Source organism: Lissotriton helveticus, chromosome 2_1, assembly GCF_964261635.1.
Source record: "Lissotriton helveticus chromosome 2_1, aLisHel1.1, whole genome shotgun sequence".
Classification (NCBI taxonomy): Eukaryota; Metazoa; Chordata; class Amphibia; order Caudata; family Salamandridae; genus Lissotriton; species Lissotriton helveticus.
In genome coordinates, this window is record NC_136059.1 from 239,918,300 (window position 1) to 239,933,482 (window position 15,183).

Consider the following 15,183-nt stretch of genomic DNA (forward strand, 5'->3'; position numbering starts at 1 on the left):
GGTGGGGGCGACCAAAAGAAAGGGGTTGCTATGCCCCCCCAAGAGAAGGATGGTGACCAGTCTAAAAATAAAAACAAGAGTCTTCTCATAGACCCCAAAAACCTGTTCAGGAGAGTGAGACCTGAGCCAATACATAGTCTAAAGGGTGGGTCCAAGGGTAAACACTGGGAATCCAAGAAGGCTTGTTGCTATGATTACAAAACCAATTGGCACCGAACTGGAAACCTCAGCTGTCCCAACAAAAAGAATCCCCCTAGTACACCTGCAGTAAATGCAGTCGTACATCTGAAGATGAGATCCCTGGTGAGCCCTGACTGTTTCAGAGAGCTCACTGAAGGAACTTTAGTCTCAGATGGAGGGGTCAATGTAGCTGCCCTGTCTGTCGGGCCCATTAAAATGGAAAAATGCACTCAACAGCCTCATATAAATGGGAGTTGAAGCAATGGTGTCCTTAGAATGGGGAGGGGTTACTGGCTATAAAAAGGTGGTGGTATCATCCGCAATTCCTGTATCCTCTCTGCTAGGTAATGGTCTGGACTCTTCAGCATGGGCTGAGGTCGAAATAAGACCCATTCTTTGAAAACCTGATTCAGCAAGCTGTTGATCATACATAGGGTAGATGTCAGTGGTTCCCACGGAATCTATTGAAAGGAGAGACTTCTTTACACTGAGGTCAGAGACCTAACACCTGGTGCCACCAGGAGATTGGTAGTGTCTCAGATGTATAGAGAGATTCTACTTACTTTGGCACATGACATCCCCTTAGCTCGGCATCTTGACCAGGCAAAAATGTGTAGTAGGTTAGTTACCAACATCTACTGGCCAGGTATGTCCCAGAAGGTGAAGGCATTTTTTAACTCCTGTGTCACCTGCCAAGCCATTGGTAAAGCAGGTGGCCACCCAAAGGCCCTTTAATTCCAGTTCCAGTGGTTGGTTTCCCTTTGAAAGGGTAGGGGTTGATGTTGTCGGACACCCAGACCATCCAATAGCATCAGGGAACAAATGTAAACTGGTAGTAGTTGATCATGCCACCAGGTACCCTGAGGCAATTCCCCTTAGGTTTAATACTTCTCCTGCAGTTGCTAGGGCCCTCATTGGTATTTTTACCAGAGTGGGTTTTCCTAAGGAGGTGGTGTCAGACAGAGATGCAAACTTCATGTCTGGCTACCTGAAAGCCATGTGAACTGAATGTGGGGTGGCATCTAAGTGTACCAATCCCTATCACCAACAAACGAATAGTTCAATTGAGCGATTCAACAAAACCATGAAATGCATGATTGGTAGACTCCCTGAAAAACTCAGAAGGAGATGGGATGTCTTACTGCCATGCCTGCTTTTCTCCTACAGAGAAGTACCACAGAATGGAGTAGGGTTTCCCCCTTTGAACTTCTGTTTTGTCATCCTGTAAGGGGACCATTGTGTCTAATGAAGGAAGGCTGGGAGAGACCTCTCACAGAGCCTAAGCAAGACATAGTGGCCTTCGTTCAAGGATAGCTGAATACATGTAAAAAGCATCCAAAAACCATGAGGCCAGTCAAGAGCTCCAGAAGCTCTGGTATGACCAAAAGGCTGCACTGGTGGAGTACCATCCATCTGTGGCAGAAGGTGTGGGTTTTGGAGCCTGGGGCTCATAGGGCTCCCCAGGACAAATTAAGTGGATCCTACCCTATCCTAGAAATAAATGGGGAGGTCACCTATCTGATGGACTTTGGCTCTTGCAGGAACTCCAAGAGCATAATCCATGTCAACTGCCTTAAACCCTATAAGGACTGGGCTGAGGTGGCTATGCTGATAAGGATCATCAGCCCAAAGGATGAGCTGCAGATTAGCATTCCATGGCAGGGTCACTTCAAAATGCTCAACACCATTGGTATGTGAATCTGGCTTCTCGCACAGGAGAGAAAGCCAACCCCCTTTTGTCCAGAGCCTTTGGCACCTCAACTGGTGGGAACATTTGCTTTTAACACCCAGAACATTGACTACGTGAGGTGGAGGCGACTTTTCAGAGTTAGCCATTCAGTTGGACATCTCCATCTGAACAACATCAGCAAAAACCATTGGCAAAGCCAAAAGGCGAGAACAATTGGGTTTCCAAATCTCTATTTACTGTGCATGCAATAGTGCTCTAAACAGAGTAATTAGTAAATACTATATTTAAACCAAATTAACCCACATAACAAGGAGAATAAAAGAATACGTTATGTCCACTTATGGCAAACGAGCACCCGTACAAACTGTTAACATTAATAAATAACACCATGTGTAGGCATCAGGACAGGAGCACAATGAATGAACGTATCTCTATATTTGTTAGTGCTTTCTATTCCTATAGGAATTTAAAAAGGACAAAAGGGAATTACTTCATTGGCTTCAGCAGGCAGGTCCTCCCACTGCAGGCTTATAAAAAGAAAGTCAAGTTCTGCCAGGGGAATGGTGTAGGAAGGGCCCTGGTGTATGGAAGGAAAAGGGTTGTTTCGGTCAAAGAGATAAGTAGTAAAATACAGGCGTAGTTGGAGTTTAGAGGGCCCGAATGTCCCTTAGCCGCGGTTTCACTGCACTTGTTGCATTACTGATAGCCATATTCTTGGGTCAGGAACAAAAAAATTGCAATTCACTTGAATATCTCTGGCTCAACTAGGACAACTAAGAATGTGTCAGCATTGCGGATATTATTATAGTAAAGTTATTTATACAATTCAATTCTCCCAGCACCTTGAAACCCTTACAGGTGAGTCGTAGCGCTTTACAAGTCACTTGATTGATTGATCACCTGAAAAATCAAGTTGGTGAGATTTATTACCTAGATCGGAAATCTAACAGTAAAAAAGGGCCTGATAAGTGTAAGGGTATATTCTTTTGCCTTAGTATGCTACATTTGTTTTGCATTATCCCATTGTTAATCTAATTCTATAAACATACTGCACGCTGGCAGAAGGCCATAGGCACAGCCTTTCTGAGATATAAAAAATCAGGGTCATACCACGTTTTATGGAAGTGGGGCTGACAGAGGCTTTCCCACCCTCTGGGACCTCGTTATTAAACTGCATTCTTCAGCCTGCGGTTCGTATGGTACAAGACTTGGTAATATTATATTCAGACCATCAAAAGAAACGGAACATTTAACAAGATCCAGCAGGTTGCACAAAAGCCCCACAAATGCTATTATGAGTTTTATGACTTTCCCAGGCATGACATGGCTGCTTGCAGAAGTTATTCAAACGTCGAGCATAAAGCCTAAAGAGTCTAGAACAGGATTTATTGGCAAACAGCACTTTAAAAATATCACTCTGTCTACAATTCGAGCACGGACTCCCTTTCCCAGCTTGGCTTGGCCGGCCGGTGCAATGCAGGCATGAATAATGAGTTACACATTGTTATCACTTATCCAATCTTTATAGGTCCAGGGTGTTTGTGAGTGGCGTGCAATGACTGCCGTTCATCCTGTGATAGGTGCAGGCATCAGTTCCTCGGCTTCACCCTGCCTGGAGGTTCACCAAATGGTATATTTTTTATCACTGCATTTTATTGCATTTTTAAAAATATACAACCAATGACATCTACATTGATATATAAGATTTGCCAATTTCCTATTACATCACATTCCTCTGCATACACCGCCTTGTTTTCTAACATGTTAATATCTGGTAAATGCATTATTCCGTTTAGGTAATCAAAAAAGAGTACACGATTTTGCTACTGATGCAAAACCCTAATCTTTAAAGAAACTTTAAAAAAAAACTGCAAATAACCGCTCCTGTTCTTATAGGGGCATAAGTATGAAACTATTTTGCGATCTCAAACTCTGCGAATCGCAAAAAAAACAGTGTTGGCGATCGCCAAATAGACAAATGCGATGTATGACACATTTCCGCATCGCAATTTTCGTGATTTCTTATTTTGCGAGGCCCGAAGTTTGGGAATTTCTCTGCGAATTTGCAGTCTGCGATACGCAGCCTGCGAAAATCACAAATAGAAAAATCGCAGTTTGAGAATTCGCAAAGCAATGTATGAAAAATTCACAAATTGCAAATTCCCAAAATTCGCAAATTTTGCCACCAAGTGAATGCAGGTGGTAACCAGGTGCAAGCTATATAAACAAGCCCACAATGCAACAGGAACTTCCACGATGGCAGTGCTATATGTGATAGCCAGGAGGCTGCAAATTCGGGCAGCAGCACAGAGGAGGGAAAGACAGGAACGGATCTTCAGAGTGAGCATCACTCTGCTCCAGCAGACTGAGTAGGAGATCCATGAGAAGTACAAGCTGGACTCAAAGACCATTTTAGACCTGATAGCGGAGCTGAAACCCCATCTGGAACACCCAACACACAGGACCAAAACAATTCCAACACATCTGCAGGTCCTGTGCTCACGGCACCTACTGGCCTCAGGGAGTTTCCAAGGGGTGATAGCAGTGGCAGGTGGGGCCTCCCATAGTTGTCTGTCGCGCTTCTTCCATGCATTCCTAGATGCAATGGTACAGAAGCCACAACATCACATACAATTCCCCAGCACACAACAGGTATTACAGCAAACATAACTGGACTTCCCCCACGTAATTGGCTGCATAGATGGGAACCATGTGGCCCTCACACCCTCATCAACCAATAAATATGTATTTAAAAACAGTAAATCATATCATTCCCTAAACATACAGGTCATCTGCAATGCCAAACATATCATCAATGATGAAAAGAGGGGGTAACCAACAGACAGACGGGCGCTCTGCAATATCAAGGGAATAAAAAGAAGTAAAAAGTCACAATAATCAGGGTGCTTCTAGGGAACATGATGTGGTTACAAGACATCCACCACAGTTTACCAAGGTAAAACTAAGATTTACAACGTTCCTCCCGAGCACTTATAAATGTAAAGATCAAAATACAACATGAATATTATGTGTCAATAAGTCCAATCCAGTCAAAATGACATAGTCACCAGTCCAAATATTGATCCAATATCCTAGATCTAGCGTTCCCAAAGCGGTTTATTTCTTCAAGTCCAAGTTCATCATATGGATATTAATAGTTTCTTCAGAAGCAGCAGCCAACACGTGTTTCGTCATGACAAGTATAGGCAAATTGACTTCCTCAGGGCTACAACCCAAATGAACAATATATGAAACCCCATCCAAATCCAACTGTTCGTTAAACATACATTTTTAAACAAAGTAAATAATAATATAGGTATCAGGTTCCAAAGAAAAGGATGGAACCCAAACCCAGTTTCTAGCATCACCTATTCTTGTGAGAGATGCAGTATAAAGTCCATCACCAATAAGGTAAAAATAGTATTTATGAAACGGAAACGATATTAATAGAGTCTAAGAGTAATAAATGATCACCTGTTCAATGAATACGCCAATCAGGTCCACAGTTCCTCCACTATGTATATCCAATTCTTAAACCATCTAGAATATTAATATACCATATTTGCTCAAAAATATTCAAAAATGATATCCACATGTGAGTAACCAAAAGTTCACATAATTAAATCCAATCTCTCATTATTCAGAATATTGCCCCATCCATCAGTAATAGCCAACAATATAAGCCAGTCTCAATACTACTTATTATACTCTATTGAGAAAGTGTATCCAAGGCTCATGCAAAAAGACCATCCCTGTGCACACTGAAGTCGTACACAAAATGTAAGTCAGAACAATAATATCAGAAATTTCGGGTTTACCGTGTAGTGCAAATCCAATGCTATATCAAAGGTGTCACCACATTTTTAAACGAAATTTCAATCAAGCCGGAAGTTTCTAAAAACAATAGTAAATTTACCATAAAGTAGCATGTCAATTCAGGTCACTGTGACTGTGAAAAAAAACACCTCCTACTCACCCTATATCTTCAAACTCTAGGATCAGATTCTCCCACTGCTACAATTATTCTCTCAAATGTGTTGTATTCAAAGTCCTGAAATCACATAAATACATACTATTAGGAATATACACGAAAATTACCTATCATAACATCACGGGTCGCAGTATCGATCCAAAACACTCACCACATTCAGTAGGTCGTGAGTATAATCACTTCCCCCGTAGCCGGCGTTCTACATGGGCGCCATATTGGAATGCCTCTATATAGCTCCAAAACAATGGGCGCCATCTTGTAGTGTGTAAACATGTGTATCTATCTATATGCTTAATTGCTGCTTGTAGATCCGATGTAAAGTGTGACATTTACATAAATTCTTCTAGTAGTATATCGCGCCATGCTTGAACAATAAGCCAACATAAGTAAAGAAATCGGTGACAAAATTACGCAGCCCTCCAATTTTCATGGAGTAATGCGTGGACTCCCGTATATTGTATCATGAGCCGCATCATATGCTAAGATGTAACAAAAGTTATATAACGAGAATTATTATCATTAAAATTAAATGTCAACCCCAACCTCAGTAAATCACAGAATCGCGAGGTATATAAATCGTATCTCGGGCGCCATCTAAGAATGGTCTTTAATATGTGATCACGTACTATTAATCCACTATAAAGGCACACATAGTAAATGTATGCCAAACCTCAAAGGCCCCAAAGTTATTAATACATAAGGAGTAGTAACTCCTATTATCAGAAACATATTCCTCACCCATTATCTCGTGATATATACATCACGCTGAAGACCCTGCTATACGGGCGCCATCTTAGAACGGCTCTTGCTATGCATAAACGTATTTCCACAGTGTTTTACACTCTATTCACTAAAGTCCACACAACAAATTCAGTGTCTGTGTGTAATGACTTATTCACGTATCCACGTGCTTACACAGTATTCACACCCTATATTCTAAGGTCCACATTGCAAGTTCGGTGAATGTGTCTAAAAACGCATTTCTCCTTCATATCAAGTGCAAAGTGTCAAAAAGCCAATTATAAATAAACGCATTCCCCACTCACTCACTATATCCATAATGATACCCCATGAGTAAGAAGGGTTTCACAGTCTATTATACCAATCTGGTCCTCACTCTATAACTCCATAAGAAAAAGTAAGCGATAAGGTGAAAAGAAAAGGGGGGGACAGGATGAAAAATGATAATAAAAGAAGCGGTGAGGGGATATATACTGCCTAATATCCGCAGTATACTAATTATAAATACATTAAGTACACATTTACATATATATCAGTTCTACCAATCGCATGGAAAGTCAGCACATTTACATCGCAGAGTTTGAGATTTTGGTTACAAAATTATGACAGTCTGCAAAGTATATAATAACATACATATATACATTGTCAATATACATAAATAACATATTCTTAATTCAAAAAACGATCCCTGCATGGTATTTCACAAATAGGCACAGTTTAAGCAATTCCCTGCCTACATGCGTCCAAGAATTAATGTCTCCGTTCATTCTTGTCCCAAAAAGTATTGAAATTCGTTGTCAATATTCATGCCATGCTCTACAGCTCTCAATTTCATCAACCATAAAACTTCCCTACGTCTAAGTTTCAATTTCCTGTTTCCCCCTCTTGGGTCCTGAGTAACATGATCAATTCCATGAAAGCTGTACACATGTTCATTCATTTTTTCATAGTTCTGGATGGTGTGTGCCGCAATGGGATATCTCGTATCAAAATTCTTCCACGCTCTAAAGTGTTCCACCATTCTATCACGGAGTCTCCTCATTGTGCTGCCCACATATATTTTAGCACATGAGCATGCTATCACATACACCACATAAGTAGTGTCACAGTTAATGAAAGCATCAATAACATATGTTTCAGAACCGTTGTATCTGAAACTAGTTACCTTTTTCCTCGCCCACCTACAGGAACTACACCGTCCACATTTGTAAAAGCCCTTCAACTTATTACTCAGCCACGTATTGGAAACCTTAATTGGGTAGCTGGGACTTACATTGTTTGATAATGTCATACCCTTTCTAAAAGTAATACTTGACCTCTCGCTGATAAAGGGCACCAGGTCTCTGTCAGCTTTAAGTAAATGCCAATATTTATTCAATATAGTGTAGAGCTTGTAACTCTCTTCACTATAGTGTCTAACAAGACGTACCTTCTGCCCTGCCATGTCTCCCAAATTCTTCTTCTTCGGTATCAAAGTATGAGCTTTCTTAAGGCCAGATGCTCTTGTTTTAGCTTTGTTAATAACCGTTTGATCATAACCCCTAGCCTCAAATCTGTGCGGTATATCATCCAAATTCCAATAAAACTTGGAGTCCTCTGAGCAATTCCTTCTTGCTCTCACCATTTCACCATAGGGTATTGAATTTATCTGGCTCTTAGGGTGACAGCTTTTCGCATGTAGTAATGCATTGCAGCTAGTCTCTTTCCTATACGTTTTACTACACAGTCTTTTATCACAAATATACAATTCGATGTCTAAGAATGATATTCTCTCTTGATCAAATTGGGTGGTAAACCGTAAATTGACATCGTTATCATTCAAATATATAAAAAATTCTTGCAATATCTCCAAAGTCCCAGTCCATATCATCAAACAATCGTCAATGAAACGACCCCAACAATGGATGTAATCCACCCATCCATGTCCGCGACGGCCCCAGATCCACTCCGCCTCAAACCACCCCAGAAAGAGGTTAGCAAAAGACGGAGCGAACCTGGAACCCATCGCTGTCCCAAGGCACTGCCTATACCACCTGTTGTTGAACAAAAATACATTATTTTTGAGTACCAAATCCGTCATTTGTAGAATCATCATTGTGTGTTCCATAAGTTCAGCTGGTCTTCTGTTGAGAAAGGTCTCAATGGCATGAATCTTTAATTGATGCTTTATGTTAGAATATAAGGAAACTACATCAAGAGTCACCAAATACATTCCTGGTTCCCAGTTAAAATCAGACATGACATTCAATACATGTTTAGTATCCTGAATATATGATGGGAGATTGTGTACATATGGCCTAAGATCAGCGGATCTGAGAAGAAGCCATGTGGCGAACTTCGTTTGTCAGACTTGGTGCCGATAATGAGAACATTATAATGTCAGCGTTGGTGAGATATCGCAGCACGACCACCCACTTGGGATTTAATTGAGTGACACTGGTGCAGATTTTGAACAGCAGCTAACGGCAGCAAAACTAAAGTGCACTACCGATACCAGAAGGCCTTGCAAATGGCCACGCCCACATGGGCGGATATCGAGAAGAACCTATGTGCACTTAAAACGGCTGAAAAGTTTCATGCACAACACCCAGAGCCTAAGACAAAGGGCAGAGAGCCCGAAACGCGCCGGCGAAAAGGATTTTGATGTTGGGTTGCTGTATCCACCCCTGCTGCAGTTCCCATTAAAGTGTGATGGCAGATGATACCTTGTGTTGGCTCTTTCGTTTGGAGGCATCTCTTTTGAATTGATGATTAACGGCCTGCCTAGCCGTTGAAGGAGTCCTGCCGTGTTCAGCGGATCTGAGAAGAAGCCATGTGGCGAACTTCGTTTGTCAGACTTGGTGCCGATAATGAGAACATTATAATGTCAGCGTTGGTGAGATATCGCAGCGGGACCACCCACTTGGGATTTAATTGAGTGACACTGGTGCAGATTTTGAACAGCGGCTCACGGCAGCAAAACTAAAGTGCACTGCCGATACCAGAAGGCCTTGCAAATGGCCACGCCCACATGGGCGGATATCGAGAAGAACCTATGTGCACTTAAAATAGCTGAAAAGTTTCATGCACAACAACCAGAGCCTAAGACAAAGGGCAGAGAGCCCGAAACGCGTCGGCGAAAAGGATTTTGATGTTGGGTTGCTGTATCCACCCCTGCTGCAGTTCCCATTAAAGTGTGATGGCAGATGATACCTTGTGTGGGCTCTTTCGTTTGGAGGCAACTCTTTTGAATTGATATATATATATATATGCCAAGATGGTGCCTTCTGGGAGTCGTGGTCCTCCGATGAGACTGTGAGATAGCGCTCAGGAAAACCAATGACCTTTGCTGGGCTTCCACCAATGGGAGCGAGATAGTTAGTTTGAAAAGGCGGCGGTAACAGGACACAGCTTGCAGGCATTTGAAACAGACATTACGTGGAAACGCTTCATGCCCACTGTGCGGCAATAAAGAATCTTTGCATGGTCCCCTGTTGTGTCCCTTCGACTTCTTGTGAATATGAGGAGCACTTTTTAGATATGTATACATATATATATATATATATATATATATATATATATATATATATATATATATATGCATTCACTGAAAAAAACATAGGTTTTAGGAGTTATATAGTTAGGAATTAGTTTTAAAAAAAACCTTTGAAATTCACTCAAAAAACTAAGTTTTAGTGGTGTTATAGTTAGCTGGAATTTTACTCATACAAAACCAATGAAATTGCTCCTATATAGTTAGTTGTACTAACTATATTTCGCGCACCCGCAACCCACTGCTGATGATGTCACATATTAGATCATTCATGACATGGTCAGTGACATCACTGATGACATCTCAAATGACATCACTGATGACATCACTGATGACATCATCCAGTGAATGTGGTTTGCTTCGTTATTTAAATATGCATTATATATATATAGCAATTTACATTGAAGAATGAGTTGATATATATGAATAAATATTTGGATGGAGGATTTAGTAGCAGTGTAATTGACTGTTTACTTGACCAATTTATAATGTCTCACTAAATAGAGTGGATAGTGACTAAACTGTGTGAATATCTGTATCACTTTGTCAGTTGTTGTGTAAACTGATCCTACATTTGGTTACTAGCTATGTGAAAGTCTATATTAGTTATTGATTAGTTAACTGAGTATTTGTATGGGAGTGTGAAAGTGTGTGTGGTTCGGTGGGGGGTGTGTGACTGTCCAAAGATGTGTGAATAGTTGATTCAGTAGATATATGAAGTTAAAACTACATGTTCTAACAGTTTGGGTGAGGGAATCTCTTTATGGGTGTGGTGATGAGCAAATATATTTCTCAAAGGTACAGGTCCAACAAACTAGAAAAATAAAAGGCAGTGTATGTGTCAGTTGTTGTATATAAATAAGTATACATAAGACACAATGATTGTGTGAGTGACAGTATGGATAATTGTATACTTGTAATAATGATTTTATAATTCACTAAGTATGACTTACTATCTAAATGAATAGAAGAAGTGGTGTTTGTATAAGTGTTTTGCTAAGTAAATATGTAAGTCTGATCCATTGTTTGCATAAGTGAGTAGGATGACTTCCTATGTGAATAGGATGCGTGCTGTTGTTTAATGTCGATATAGATGTATAAGTATTTTTGATAGTGTTCTATTGTTCATTGACAGCATGTATGAGTGAATCCATAGGTAAGTGATTAGATGTGTGTATAAATCTATGAATCACTGAGTGGATTTTTAGATACTTGTATTGCTGTGACAATGGATTTAAATATGATACTCTGTATTTTACAAACAGTGATGAAAAATTGTAATAGTGTATGAAAAGGTGTATGTGATTGTCACGTGGATGATGTCATCAGTGATGTCATCAGTGATGTCATTTGAGATGTCATCAGTGATGTCACTGACCATGTCATGAATGATCTAATATGTGACATCATCAGCAGTGGGTTGCGGGTGCGCGAAATATAGTTAGTACAACTAACTATATAGGAGCAATTTCATTGGTTTTGTATGAGTAAAATGTCCAGCTAACTATAACACCACTAAAACGTATAGTTTTTTGAGTGAATTTCAAAGGTTTTTTTTAAAAACGAATTCCTAACTATATAAGGCCTGAAACCTATGGTTTTTTCAGTGAATTTCAAAGGTTTTTTTAAATGCTAATTCCTAACTATATAAGGCCTGATACCTATGGTTTTTTCAGTGAATTTCAAAGGTTTTTTAAATGCTGATTCCTAACTATATAAGGCCTGAAACCTATGGTTTTTTCAGTGAATTTCAAAGGCTTTTTAAATGCTAATTCCTAACTATATAAGGCCTGAAACCTATGGTTTTTTCAGTGTTTTTAAAAAAAAATTGATTGGTTAACTGGCTTATTAAGTGTATCTTAGTGAATACATATATTAGCAAGTAATGTTTAAATATTTAAATATATGCATGAGTGATGTAATATGTGACGTCATCAGCAGTGCATTGCAGACGTGCAAGTTATAGTGAGTCCAACTAACTACAACGTGGGAATTTCAATGGTTTTATGCGAGTAAAATTTCCAGCTAACTATAACTGGTGTGAAACCTATAGTTTTTTCAGTGAATTTCAAAGGTTTTTTAAATGCTAATTCCTAACTATAACTGGTCTGTAACCTAGGGTTTTTTCAGTGAATATATATATATATAAAATTTCTATGGCAAAATGAAACCCCTCATTTTGTTCCTTTTCAAATTAAATGTATTAAGTGTTACCACTTTATTCCAATCAAGATGACTTCAGGTGTGCCATACTTTTGTCATAAGTAAGACTGTTAGCGTTCTAGTTGTTCTTTAGAACCCTCTGGGACATTCTGTCATTGGGCTATAGTTGGGCTACATCTGGCTGATATTTGGGCTACATTTGGGCTCTTTTGTCTCTGGTGGCCATCTTGGGAGACTGCATATCAGAATTTTTTTAATGAAATATAAGAGGATTTGAGAAGTCCCTCAAAATGTGCCCTAATTTTTTTTTCTTCAGCACTAATCATAATTTCTATGGCAAAATGAACCCCCTCATTTTGTTCCTTTGCAAATTAAATGTTTTAAGTGTTAACACTTTATTCCAATCAAGATGACTTCAGGTGTGCCATACTTTTGTCATAAGTAAGACTGTTAGCGCTCTAGTTGTTCTTTAGAACACTCTGGGACATTCTGTCATTGGGCTATAGTTGGGCTACATCTGGCTGATATTTGGGCTACATTTGTTTTTTTTTGTCTCTGGTGGCCATCTTTGGGCTACATTGGGCTACATTGGGCTACATTTGGGCTCTAACATATATATAGCCCAATGTAGCCCAATATATATTTTCAAAGTTAATTTTCATAAAAACCACTGGAGCACATATCTTGAGACATAGCAAAGGCACATCGGACTACCAGTCCCTACAATTTTGCCAAGTTTGGTGGAAAACCATTCAGCCGTTCGGGCTAAAAGTGAGTCCAACCGCCCTATGGAAATTAACATGGGGAAAACACGTTTTGGGACCCCCCTTTTATCTCGGCCCCCGCTTGACGAATCCCCCCCAAACTTTCAGGGAAGGAGCGGAGGAAAATTTCAGGAAGATTCCTCAACCGGCGCCAAAGTTATTCCCAATAGAATGTTGCGATTTCCCTATGGAAAACAATCCTAACTATATATACCTACTGGCTATTGCCAGAAGGTGATATATATATATATATATATGCAGCTCGAAAAAAACCCTCTCCCAGCCGGAAAAAAAGAACGGCACTCGCGGGGTGATCGTCAGTTGCAGTTTATTTACAACGCTTCACAAACGCGTTTCGGGAAAACTCCCTTCCTCAGTGTGTTCAGGATATGTGAACCGAGGCAACAGCTATTTAAAAAAGTCTGACATACAGGAAGGATCAAAATCGAGATAGGACTATTCACCACTCTAATTCAGTGAACACCATCTTGTAATGTGCAGATATCGCATTTTTGCAATAAAAACAGTATAAACATTAAATGCATTGTCATTACAAATTTGATTAGAAAATATACATCAAATATATAAAAAGACATATATTAAAACATGATTCAGTTAAAAACTGGACTCTTATTCTGCACATTATGAAATGCGATCTAGCCGTGGATCGGCGTTTGGCGGTTTCAAATCATGGAGCCGCCATGTAACTTCTAAGAATAAAGCCGTGTATCGGCCTATCATATATACTTCGCAGTTTGTTTCTGCTTCCTTTAAGACATATTATTTACAAGAAATGTATGGAATAGGATGGTCTAATTTCCTAGATGGACTGCTAGTTCTTCTCTGCTGTTCAAACATTTAGGGTTTTTTGTTTGCAAATCAATAATGAACCTGGATTCCAACCTTCTACGTTTTAGAGTCATATCTCCCCCTCTTATATGTATTGGGATTTATTTTATTATTTATTTATTTTTGAAGCTTATAAAGCGCACGGCTACCCCCAACGGGAGTGTCCCGGCGCTACGGACAGCAGTCAACCATAAGAGGCATAGTGAAATCTAGACATTAGAAAATAGCCAGGTTTTTAATCTGCACCGGAATAGTGACTCTGATGTCATAAACCTCAAGTCCAAAGGCAGATGATTCCAGAGTTTAGCAGTAACCACAGCAAAAGCTCGACCTCCCGTTCTAGAAAGACAGAAATGGGGAGCATGTAATAGGCGAAGATGATTAGATCTGAGAACACGCACCGACTGGACCGGTTTCAGCCTGTGTCTCAAATAGGCAGGGCCCAGACCATTAAGTGATACAAAAGGGGGGGTACAAAAGGGGATGATGGACGGAGCGTTTGAACAAATCAAACACTCACCCCCAGTCAACTGATCTGGGTTTAATCCATCACCATTCTTTAGTTCACTCAGCCACCCCAGTTCAGACATGGCTATATGCAACTCAGTCTGACCCTGTGCCTCATGGGAACAGTCCAGCCCGAACTGCCAAGCCATGTCTTCCCTGGACCGGAAACAAGCATCCTGGGACCGGTTTCGGATTCATAGTCCTCATCAGCCAGGCTATCTTGAATCCAGTGGCCAAGTGAACAAGGGACTCACGTCTGAGCATACCCTGCCACACTTAGGGCGAACAAAGCGATACAAAAGGGGATGATGGACGGAGAGGTTGAACAAATCAAACACTCACCCCCAGTCAACTCATCTGGGTTTAATCCATCACCATTCTTTAGTTCACTCAGCCACCCCAGTTCAGACATGGCTATATGCAACTCAGTCTGACCCTGTGCCTCATGGGAACAGTCCAGCCCGAACTGCCAAGCCATGTCTTCCCTGGACCGGAAACAAGCATCCTGGGACCGGTTTCGAATTCATAATCCTCATCAGCCAGGCTATCTTGAATCCAGTGGCCAAGTGAACAAGGGACTCACGTCTGAGCATACCCTGCCACACTTAGGGTGAACAAAGCGATACAAAAGGGGATGATGGACGGAGCGTTTGAACAAATCAAACACTCACCCCCAGTCAACTGATCTGGGTTTAATCCATCACCATTCTTTAGTTCACTCAGCCACCCCAGTTCAGTCATGGCTATATGCAACTCAGTCTGACCC